Genomic DNA, 12,774 nt, shown 5'->3' on the forward strand with positions numbered 1-12,774 from the left:
AAGATATGTAAATAATAAATAAACAGCAGCAAAAACAAAAACACAGGTCCAGGTGAATGTTAAGAGTTTGAGAGTCCATTCAGTATTCTAACCACAGTGTGGTAGGAACTGTTTCAAAACTGGCTGGTGCATGTGTTCAGGTTTCTGTACTATCCACCCCGATGGTAGAGGTTGAAGAAAAACATTGCCAGGCTGTGATGGGTCTTTGAGAATGCTGGCGGCCTTTCCTTGACAGTGGGCCTGATAGATGGATTATATAGATGGGAGGTTGACCTTTGTGATTGTCTGGGCTTAGTTCACCACTCTGTGTAATTGTCTCTGATTTTGAATGGTACAGTTGAAAGCTTTGACCTCCAAGAGGTTTTTGTGTTAAAGCTGCTCATTTCTTTCAGCCTCCTGCACTAAGTTTCCAATGTCATGTATCAGATGGAGCAGTGAATGACTAGCTAATATCATTTGAAATTGTAAATTTTTCAGGAGTGCGGTTACTGCGTCATTTCATCGGCATCGTAATGTTTACAGACAGCACTGGGAGGTATGGGCTGTCTCCAGTAGAAATGATGTGGAGGAGCCAGTGTTGGACTGGGGTAAACAAAGTTAAAAACACAACACCAGTTATAGTCCAATAGGTTTATTTGGAAGCACTAGCTTTCAGAGCGATGCTCCTTCATCGGGTAGCTGTAGAGCAGGATCATAAGACACAATTTATAGTAAAAGATCACAGTGTCGTGCAACTGATGGGATATACTGAACAAACCTAGAATGATAGTAAGTCTTTCATCTTTTAGAATGGGTTGCAGGTTTCCGTTCATTCATATGTAAACCCCAGAACTATTTTTAAGTCCCCATTCTCAAATGTTTTATAAAGGTTTTATAAAAATAGGTGACATCTCAGCTCATATAATGCATGAAAGGTGTGAGGTTCAAGTCTGTCTGTATCCCATTCTTGCTTGAATCAGACTGGTTCTATTTCCAAAGTAGGAATTTATAAAATATTACATGGATTAACTGCCTGCAGATTGTGCACTTTTTGAGCAAAATTGAATGTATCTGCAAATGCAAATTCACCCCATAGACTATTATCTGTGTGTGAGTGTGTGTGTGTGTTTGCGTGTGTGCATGCCTGGTAAAGTGTGAGTGTGATGGAGTAGAAGTCTGTAAGAGGGTTGAGTATTTTGGTTGGGGTGGGTGGTGCATATGTGTGTGTGTCTGAGAGACAGCATGTTTATGACAGAGTTGTGGATAAAAGCGAGGGGTTGCATTTTGCTAAAACAAGGGCAGGACTTGTACAGGTAATGGTAGGGCACTGGGTCGTGTTGTAGAACAGAGAGACATGGTGGCTTTCAGGTACATTGTTCTTTGAAAGGTGCATTGCTGGGACACAGGATGGTTAAGAAGGCATTTAGCAGCATTGCCTTCATTGTTCACACCGTTGAGATAGGATTTGGGACATCATGTTGAGGATGTCCAGGATGTTGGTGAAGCCACTTTGAGTACTGAATACAGTTCTGGTCGCCGTGTAATAGGAAGAATACTATTGGAGGGGGTTTGGAAAACATTTTCCAGGATGTTGCCAGGACTGGAGGGATTGAGTTATAAGGAGAGACTGGGACTTTTTTCAGTGGAGTGCAGGAGGTTGAGGGGTGACCTTATTGAGACTTAGAAAATCATGAGTGGTGTCGGTAAGACAAATAGCAAAAATAGCGACAAGCATGTACGGTTATGTCAAGCTACAGGAGAACACAATTGTGGCTCTACTCTTTTTTTTTCATATTAGCATTTGACCAATTAAATTCTGTCAGTAACAGCAGCATCTCCAGAGCATACTGCACATGCTCCTCGGTGTTAGCAAGGTCTGTGCGGGTTAGCCGGTGTCAGCAAAAACTGCATGCTCATCGCTGTCCCCGGAAACGGCTCGCGACATTCATGGACCAATGGAGAGCATTTGGCGGACTGGAAGGAAACTTATCCTCCTGCCAATCAGAGCCCGCCTACTGTCTGAATGTGGAAGGTGGACCATGTCCTTCTGAAGCTGCTGCTGTTCCTCTCTCTCTAAATGAAGATTGAGCTTCACCCCAGACTAACTTCCTTCCTTTGTCCAACATCTGTGAGTATGGCACTCTTTTCTCACCCTCTTTTTCCATTTATTTTTCATTCGGGGCTTCAGTTGTTGACTTGCAGCAACTGAAACGGAAGAGAGTGAATCGAGGGGGGAGGGGCAAACTCTGGAAATGTTGGAGAAATGACTACTGCAGATGCTGAAGATCAGAGTCGAGAGTGTGGTGTTGGAAAAGCACAACAGGTCAGGCAGCATCAAGGGAGGGTATGAAGGAATGGAGACTTTCAGCTTCTGCAGAATGAGAGAAAAAGTGTTCACGATAAATTAGAATTGATCAGATAGGCCAATGGGAGATGGAGTTTAATTTAGAGAAATACATTTTGGTCAAGCAATCCAGGCAGGACTGACTGGGGAGTGTTGCAGAATAAAGAGACCTTGGAGTGCAGGTTCATACTTCATTGAAAATGGAGTCTCAGGTAGACAGAATAGTGAAGGCAGTGTTTGGTATGCTTTCCATTATTGGTCACAGCATTGAGTATGGGAGGTCACGTTGTGGCTGTGCTGGACATTGGTTAAGCCACATTTGGAATGCTACATCCATTTCTTGTCTCCTTTCTATCGGAAAGATGTTGTGAAACTTTGAAAAGGATCAGAAAAGATTTACAAGGCTGTTGCCAGAGTTGGAGGGTTTCAGCTACAAGGAGAGGCTGAGTCGGCCAGGGATATTTTCTCTGCAGGGTCAGAGGCTGAGGATAAATAGACAAGGTCGTTTCCCTGGAGTCAGTGGCGGGGTTGTGGGGGGGGGGGGGGGGGGGGGAAATAGAGACATAGGTTTTCAGTGAGGGGAAAGATATGAGTTCTGAGGGGCAACTTTTCCACGCAGAGTGTGGTGCATTTAAGGAGTAAGCTGCCAGAGGAAGTGGTGGACACTCATACAATTGCAACATTTAAAAGGCATCTGGATGGGTTTATGAATAGGAAGGGTTTGGAGGGATATGGGTTAGGTGCTGGCAAGTGGGACTAGATTGGGTTAGGATATCTGCTCCTCATGGACAGGTTCGAGTGAAGGGTCTGTTTCTATGCTGTACATCTATGACTCTGTCTATTTGATTACAGATGCTGCTCCTCTCTCTGAATGAAGATTGAGCTTCACCCCAGACTGCAACTTTCTTCCTCTGTCCAACATCTGTGAGTAAAATACTCTCTTTTCTCACCCACTTTTTCAATTTATTTTTTCATTCTGGGGTTCAATTGTTGACTTGCAGCAACTGAATGGAAAGGGAGTGAATCCAGGGAGGGGACAGACTCTGGAACAGTTGGTCCAGGTCTGTATCTTGATTGACAATATAGACAGTCAGGAGGCTGGAAGAACACAGCAAGCCAGGCAGCATCAGGAGGTGGAGAAGCCGACGTTTCAGGTGTAATCCTTCTTCCGGATGGGGGATGGGTGTAGAACAAGATGCAGATAAAGGAGTGCCGGGGACAAGGTGTTGAAGTGGGGATTGGTGAAGACAGAGGGGACGACCTGATGGTCGATGGGAGGAAGGAATCTGGTTGGTGGCAGGGAAGAGTGAATGAGAGGGGCAGAGGCCGTGAAGGGAGTTGGGGGATGGAAGGGGAGAAATTAGACAACTCCAGGGGGAAGGTGACGTGTTGTTCCTCCAATTTGTGGATTGGATCGTTGTGGCAATGAAGGAGGCCAAAGCTGGTCATGTCAGAAAAGGAGAGGGAACAGGAATTAAAATGGGTGGTGACTGGGACATCTAGTCAGCCTCTGCAGACCCTCTTGCCCGCCCTTGTTTTAGCAAAACGCAACCCCTGGCTTTTATCCACACCTCTCTTATGCACATACTCTCTGACACACACACATCCCCAATACTCACCCTCGCACAGGCTGATACTCCATAACACTCACTTCACCAAGCAAGCACGCATGCAAAAACACAGTCACGCACAAACTCACATGGAGACACCTGTGCTGCCCTGCATAGTTTGCAGAAATCTCTTCTCTCCAGAGAATCCCCACAGTGTGGAAGCAGGTTACTCGACCCAACGGGTCCACCCGACCCTCCAGAAAGTAACTCCCCTACCCCCATTTCTTTACATTCACCCCTGACTAATGCACCTAACCTGGACATCCCTGGGCACTATGGGTAATTTGAGTCTGGCCAATCCATCCTAACCTGGTCAAAGTTAAAAATCACATAATATATTGGGTGTGGGCGTTTGCACTCCCTTTTTGATTTTCTTAAAAACCTCCTCCTCTGCTTTTGGTTGCACTTCAGTCCCACGCTCCTGATCTTCGGGCACCCGGTACGGAGGAGGGAGGGCAGGTCTGAAGACCTCCTCGTGGGTCTGCTCCTGGGCCTGGCCAAACTGGCCATAAATAGGTCCAGGCAGCGGGCCGTGGTGGGGGTTGTTAGGGCCGACTGCCGGGCTTCCGCGGTTACGTTAGAGCCCGGGTGTCCTTGGAGAAAGAGCACGCGGTGTCGACCAACACCCTGGAGTTGTTCAGGGAGAGGTGGGCGCCGCAGGGAGTGGAGTGCATTATTTCCCCCTTCAACTCTATTTTGATTTAGTCCCTACCCTCCCCTTCACTGTTTTGATCACACAGCGCTGCCCTTTGATGTGAAGGGCACTGCTTGACACTGGCCACTCGGGTGTTTTCCTATCTTCCTGGTGGTGGAAATTGAATAAAGATTCGTTCACTTTGTGTATTTCACTGTGTCTCACACCTGCACACACACACTGGGGAAAAAAATAAGCACTACCGCGGGTAGGCGGTATTGTGGGGGTTTAAAAAAAACCGGAGTACAAAAAAAAAACAGGAGTAAAAAAAAAAATCACATAACACCAAGCTATTTGGAAGCACTGGCTTTCGGCACGAAACTCTTTCATCAGGTGGTTGTGGAGAATAAGATCATAAGGGACAGAATTTATGGAAAAACATTGCAGTGTCTTGCCACTGAAATTATACATTGAATAAACCTGGATTGTTAAGTCTTCCAACTTTTCAAATGGGTTGCAGGCATCATTAATATGTAAATCTCCAACTTCCTGTAAGGCACTTCTCAACATAACTCAACATAACAAAAGATGACATCTCAGCTCAGACAAAGCATTAAATGTATGAGGTCAGAGTCCAAACCTTGTTCTATTTCCAAAGTCAAATTTACAAAATATTATATGTATTGACTGTCTGCAGATTGTGCATCTTTAAGCAAAATAGAATGTATCTGCAAATAAAAATTCACCCCCATGGACTTGTGTGTACGCGCGCGCGAGAGAGAGAAAGTCTACTTCCGTGCTGTACGTGTCTATCTCTATTTGAGAAGATGCTTCATTTCTGGTGTAAATATTGTAAATCATAGCTGGGTACTAACAGATGTAAGGGAGAGAGGATCCTCAAGTTGGGCACAATCAGAATCCTGGGAGAGTCCTATTTCTGGTTTGCTTCCTAATGAACACACATTAAGCACTAGCACCTATTTGTTTCTCATGTTGTTTCATTTTTCTTGTTTGATTCTCTGCTATGAGTACACTTTTGTGTCTGGTTGGTTGGGAGACTGGGAGATTGTGCATTGGGCTTTGATTGACTGACTGAATATTTTATTGTTCCAGAAGGTGTAAAAAGAGGGGGTGGGGGTCAAAGCTTCAGCAGAAATCCAGTAGTGCTGAGAACAGACTGATATCTTATTCAGTGGGAACAGGGAGATCAGAGGACAGAGAAATGAGGACCTGAAATCAGAGCGGACACCAGACTTCCCTGTGGTCAGTGCTTTGATTAGCAGTGGCAACCCTCTACCTTTACCTCGCTTCCCATTTGACTACCACCTCGATATTCAGGATCCAATCCTTGTCATCCTGAAGCCTTGTCATTCTGTAAGGAGCCTCAGATCATAATTATTCTCTTGAATGTGTGCAGACAATTCATTTACTTTTGTTACAGTGCAGCACACATGCAGAAACACTACTTTTTGTTTCCATTTTTGTGATCTTCAGAATCCAGTTTTGATTGCTGGTATATTTACTCTCCTTGTCCCTTTCTATCATTCTCTGATGTTAATTTCCCACATCACTACATTGCTCACCAGCCTTGATTTGGATTGACCAGGCAAAATTGCTCATCATGTCCAGGGATGTGCAGGTTAGGTGGGTTAGCCATGGGAAATGCAGGGTTATTGTTTCATAGTAATAGAAGCAGGAATAGGCCATTTGGCCCATCCAGCCTGCTCCGCCATTCATTAAAATAATGGTAAAACTGTCTATCGTCCCACCTCCTCCTCCCTGCATTATCCCAACTATCCTTAATTAACCTACCATGCAAAAACCTAACCAACTGTGTCTTCAATATACTTAATGAGGCTATCTCTACTGCTTCCTTGGGCAGAGAATTCCATAGATTGACTACTATCCAGGAAAAATAGTTCCTCCTCATCTCTGTCCGAAATCCAGTCCTCCAAATTATGTGGCCTAGTCTTATCGACCAGCAGGGGGAAATGTCTGGATAGGGTAGGGTTTCATCCCTACAGTGCAGTGAATTCCCACTTTCCACCAAAGTCCCGGACATAACTGGCACGGTGGGCGGCACGGTGGCACAGTGGTTAGCACTGCTGCCTCACAGCGCCAGAGACCCGGGTTTAATTCCCGCCTCAGGCGACTGACTGTGTGGAGTTTGCACGTTCTCCCCGTGTCTGCGTGGGTTTCCTCCGGGTGCTCTGGTTTCCTCCCACAGTCCAAAGATGTGCAGGGTCAGATGAATTGGCTATGCTAAATTGCCCGTAGTGTCAGGTAAGGGGTAAATGTAGGGGTATGGGTGGGTTTCGCTTCGGCGGGTCGGTGTGGACTTGTTGGGCCGAAGGGCCTGTTTCCACACTGTAATCTAATCTAATCTAATCATAACTGGATATTAATCTACCTACATCGATGTGGATAGGCTGGGACTTTTCTCACTGGAGCACAGGAGGTTCAGAGGTATCCTTAGAGATTTATAAAATCATGAGGGGGGGTAGATGAGGTGAATGGTGGGTGTCAATCCCCACGGGCGGGGATTTTAAGATTAGAGAGCAAACTTTGAAAGTGAGAGGAGAAAGATTTTAAAAAGACTTGAGGGGCAGCATTATTTTTTTAAAGAGTGGTTTGTGTGTGGAATGAACATCCCGACACAGTGGTGGATGCAGGTACAGTAACAACATTTAAAAGACGTTTGGATAAGTACATGAATAGGAAAGGTTCAGAGGTATGACTAGTTCAGTTTGAGAACATAGTCAGCATGGATTAGTTGGACTGAAGGGTCTGTTTCTATGTTGTATGACTCTGTAACTGTTCTGTACTGGTCTTAAAAGCCATTTTCTCACCTTCCCCCCATAAACATCCTCCTCTTTGTTGTTCAAAAATCAGATGAACTCAGCCTTGAATATATTCAATGATCCCCTAACTGCAGGCAGGCATCCCCACTTCTGAACTCATTTCCACTTGCTAATATACCACTTGCATTGCTCACTGCACCTGACAACTGGCACTGACTGTTGTAGAAGGACGCTGAGGCCCCTTTGTACATCCACACGTCATTCCTGATGAAGGGCCCGTGCCTGAAGCGTCAACTCTCCTGCTCATCGAGTGTTGACTGAGCATTTCCAGCACCACACCTTTCGACTCTGATCTCCAGCATTTGCTGTCCTCACTTTCTCCATATCCCAATATGTTACCATTTAAACAATGCACCTCTTTTCTGCTTTTTTTCACACTGCAAAGGCTCTAAATTCACATTGGGGTACTGTATTTGCCATGTGTTTGCCAATTGTGGTCTTCGGGAGACAGAGGGTAAATGTGGGGAACGGACCGCCGACTGTCACAGCTGGATCTGCAGAGGCCGACCGGACCTCCCAGTCACCACCCATTTTAATTCCCCTTCCCACTCCATTTCTGACATGACCATCTTAGGCCGCCTCCATTGCCACAACAAACCAAACCACAAATTGGAGGAACACCACAACATCTTCCACCTGGGCAGCCTACAGCCTGGAGGACTCAACACTGAGTTCTCCAATTTCAAATAACCTCCTTCCCCACTCCTCAAATCCCTTCCCAGGGTCCTCCCCACCCCTCCCTGTCCCCAACCAGATTCCTTCCTCCCAGTGACCAACCAGTTTGTACCCTCTACTTGTCTCCACCTATCCCCAATTCACCACCCTGCTCCCAGCACACCCTTGTTCTGCAGCTCTTCCAACACCCACCCCCAGTCCTGAACAAGGGTAACACCCAAAGCAAGGAACATGCGCAATGCTTGTTGACACAGAGGAACGTATGCAATATGCTCAGTGGTGATGCTGGCATTATTGACAGATTTTGAAGTGTCCAAATGCCAATAGGAAAAAAAAAGATGGAACCACAACTTTTTTCCCCCATCTGGCTTGATATTTTGTGGCTTTTCCGTCTTGTCTGGCTGCTCAACTTTCTTATGTCTTTTCCCTAGTGTAGGGGGTGAAGGTCTGCACTAGAGGGCCGAGGTTCAGGGTGAGAGCAGAAAGATATAAAAGTTATCTAAGGGGCAACGTTTCCATGCAGAGGGTGGTACGTGAATGGAATGAGCTGCCCGAGGAAGTGGTGGAGGCTGCTACAATTAAAGCACTTAAAAGGTCTCTGGATGGGTATACGTATAGGAAGGGCTTAGAGGCATATGAGCCAAGTGCTGGCAAGTGGGACCGGATTAATTTAGGATATCTGGTTGGCATGGATGGGTTGGACCGAAGGGTCTGTTTCCGTGCTGTACATCTCTACCCTTCTAAATAATAAAATGTATACTTTGACAAATTACAAACTATATCCATGTTAATAAGGCTCAGTACACCACACACTTCACTAAACATTCTCTCAACAGGTCCGGCCCCTTCAATGACTGAGGAACATCCGCCTCCAGCATGCTCACCCGGCTCCTGCCTGCTGTACAGCCGGCCGGTGTGGCCGTGACACAGCAGCTGCGCCAGGAAGGCGGCGGTGCCCAGTGACGGGTGTCTGCCCCGGGCCGCACGGCGCCATTTTCCTAACGGCCGCCCTCCCGCCGCTTCCCCGCTCGAGCGACTTCTCCTCCCAACCGCCTTCGCGTCCGCGTGACGTCTGCACGGGGGGGATGGGCGGGGCCGGGGGAGCCTCACTGTCACCAAGCAACAGCCACCACACGCTACAACTGCTGCTACCTGAAGCGGGAAATCTGCATTTTAAAAGGGACATGGACATTTAACGGGCTATTTCTGCAAATAGATTGAAATGGACAAAATTACATTTCAAAAGGGATGTAGGCACATTCAAAGGGATATCTTAATATGCAAAATGTCCCAGTCATATCTAACTGAATCTACATTTCGAAGAGACGTTGCCCTATTTATAAGTAGAAATGACCCTTTAAGAGACATAGTCATATCGAGGGGCAAGATTGCGCTTAGAGGAACACAGCACATTTAAAGGGCATAACTGCATTTGAAGGGGCATTTTTATATTTAAAAAGACACATTGAAATCTCATAATTAAAAGTACATGGTAATATTTAGAAAGCGTGACCATGTTCGAAATAGTGCAGCCACTTTATAAGAAAAGGGATTTGGGCCGGGGCGTGGGGGAGAAGGGGCGGGGGGATAAGATTTAATTTTTAAGAAAGTAAGCAAGTTATTACGATTTGGAATGATCTTGAAGGGATGATGGCAGCAGTAAGTCGCAAACGTTAATACAAAATTCTTGAAAAGAAAATGATTCCAGATATATGCGGACGCAGGAAAATAATTCAACAAAAGAGCCATTACAAATTTATGGAGCAAACAATATCTTTGAGAGATACAAATAGGAGCATTATTATTTAAGTAGGAATTCCAATTTTTGTTCTCCTCCCAAAAATCTGTCTTGTCAGGGTGCAGTGTAAGCCAGTACAATTTGTTATGCCACAGTAGGCCTTGCAACTCAACCTCATGGTCTCCTCACCCAATATTCATATGGGTGCTTAGCAGTCAAGTTTTCAAGGGAAAGAGGGGATGATGAAAAATACTGGCTCTGCCAGCGATGCTCACATTCCATGAACAAATAAGTGTTGCATACTGCATGTGTCAGAATTAAATGATCAGAAAAATTCTGAACTCACTACAAACAGTTTGTGCACAATGCCGTTATTTCTACTTATTCTTATCATTTTGATTGCAATTTAGTCTGTACCAAATTAAGAGCAGCCTTGGTTTACATTTCATTGGCAATTCGACATGTTGACTTTCTATTATCACAATCTCTTTGACATTCTTATATGTATTGAAATTAATCTTCAGATTGTTCACAACTGAATGACATTACCAGACCGAAAATTCAGAGCTTAAAAACGTTTTGGCATTTGATGAAGTTATTTGGGCAATACCAATAGCAAATGAAATATCAAAGAAATACAAAGTTATGAGGAGGGTTACATATCTTGTTTAACCAAATGCAATGGCAGTGCAGAGAATTTCAGAAATGCGCAATAAATATTCACAGTGTACCCCTTATTCAACTCATTCAAGAATTTAAAATTGTGTTTGAGGCAATTCGATGGCAAATGGCAACATTTGTTTGTTAATATTCACAATTTATGGTGAGTGTATGATTTTGATAAAAATAATCTGTTTAATCCCAAATGGAGCAATTAAGTGCAAAGTTACTTTCAACCATTCAATAAAACACTGCAAATTTTATTTCATATGAAAATACAATCATTTTATAAAATCTTTACAAAGGAAATATATTAAACAAAATAGCTTTCCTGGGTGTCAATATTTACAACAGTTATGCAGCTATTATTTGGCAATCGACCAACTAATTGAAATAATTTCAGAATAAATTAGCTGTTTCATTATTATACATTGAGATATTTTAATTAAAATGTCACGAAGGAAATCTTTAACACAAAGCAAAGTTAGATAAAATACAAAAGTATCTTGCAGAATTCACTTCAAATCATATCTGTTGAATCACAAAAAGATGATGCTCAATGTACCAAATGATGGACAATCACTTGTAATGATGGAACAATATTGTAAAGAATGTATATATCTCAATTATATCTTAAATGAATATTTACTCTGCCTTGGACAACAACAACTGAAAGTTTTTTTGACAAATTGAAAACTACAATAACAAAGCTTTGGAAAATCCACCACTGAACCAAATCTTGCATAAAAGTGTTTTGCAGGAAATCCTTTAAAGATTTCAGGCTTCTCCAGCTTCAATTAGCTGAAGAAGAAAAAAATGCATCTGGTTGGAGACATGAATAGAAAAGAATCAGCGGGCTATGCACCAAATGCTGTCAAATGGGTCGCTAGATTAATTTAGGATATTTGGTTGTCTGGACTGAAGGGTTTGCTTCTGTGCTCTACAACTCTATGACTCTATTTCTACATAGTCAGAATCAATTTCACAAAACTAGGATTAGGCCATTCATCCTTTACAGCCTGTCTTGGGCTGTGGCCTAACTACGCACGTTTCAATGCAAGTTTCAGAAAGATTTCAGCACCTCTTTTCAAAAATTGAACATGCTTTCAGACTTTAACAATGTTTCTGAATATATCAATGTAACTATTCTCAATGTTAAAGATCAGCCATTTCAGAACGTCATTTAAACGTAGAGCTTTTCTAACAATAGGTGTGAATTCTGTGTGTCCCAATATCGAGTCAGACTGACATTGTTGTTCGAAAAGCTCTGCATTTAAATGACATTCTTGAAGGTAATTTGAAACAAGTTCTGGGATTAACGTACCAAAGAACAGAAGCCCATTCTAAAATATGAAAGATTTAATCTAAAATTGTTTAGTGAAGGACATCTCCATGACCGTGGACTCCTTTGGCTATAAATTCTGTGATCATGACCTTACTGTCCACGACCAGCTGATGAAAGAGCAGCACTCTGAAATGGAGTGATCAGTAACAATGTCTCATTTGGATCACCCAAGGTTAGAAATGGAAGCATATCTCTTCAAGGTTACAGTTTGATTTGCCCTTTCAACGTTCTTGAAATTTAAGGTGTTCCATTGTAGTGTTCAATTCTGATCCATTAAAATCAGTATCCAGTCTCATCGGAGTGCAGAACCAACTCAACTGACGGAACAAACAAAACAACTTTTCGGTTTGCTTTTTAGATGTGACATCTTCTCTCCGTCCCTCTCTGGTGACCCAACAGGACTACCAGAGCTGGAAGTACCATTCTCGAAATACGATTGCTAACCTACAGTTTTCTTTTAAAGGATTTAAAAGCTGCCAGCCTGATCTCGCACAAAGCACAAAAACAGACTGTTCAACCGTGCCTGCGCAGAGGAGAAATTTCAGGAGGAACAGATCACAAAATAACAACTGTTACCAGTCCCACAACACGTGTTTCCTTCGACAAAGTTAAAATTCTCACAACACCAGGTTATAAATCAACAGATTTATTTGGAAACACTAACGTTTGGAGCACCGCTCTTTTATCAGGTTGGTTGTGGAGAATGAGATAATGATCATGGCATATATAGCCAAAGGAGTCCAGTGTCATGGAGATGTGATATATTAAACAATTTTAGATTAAATCTTTCATCTTTTAGAATGGGTTTCTGCTATTTGGCATGTTAATTCCAGAACTTGTTTTTATTTACCTTCTCAAGAAAGTCATTCAAATGCACAGCTTTTCTAACAATAGGTGTGAATTCTGTCTGGGTCCCAGTGTTAAGTGA

At 43.5% G+C, this 12,774-nt stretch overlaps 1 long non-coding RNA gene across 1 annotated transcript; it reads left to right on the forward strand.

Annotated features, from left to right (window-relative positions):
• Positions 1-2,065: 2,065 nt before the first annotated feature.
• LOC148143622 (uncharacterized) lies at positions 2,066-9,029 on the forward strand. Its single transcript, XR_015751278.1, has 3 exons — positions 2,066-2,107; positions 3,176-3,247; positions 8,940-9,029. It is a non-coding gene; the product is annotated as an uncharacterized LOC148143622 (long non-coding RNA).
• Positions 9,030-12,774: the final 3,745 nt, after the last annotated feature.

The sequence above is a fragment of the Chiloscyllium plagiosum genome, unplaced genomic scaffold, assembly GCF_037043375.1.
Source record: "Chiloscyllium plagiosum isolate Xiang-an unplaced genomic scaffold, Cpla_swu_hap1 HiC_scaffold_27, whole genome shotgun sequence".
Lineage (NCBI taxonomy): Eukaryota > Metazoa > Chordata > Chondrichthyes > Orectolobiformes > Hemiscylliidae > Chiloscyllium > Chiloscyllium plagiosum.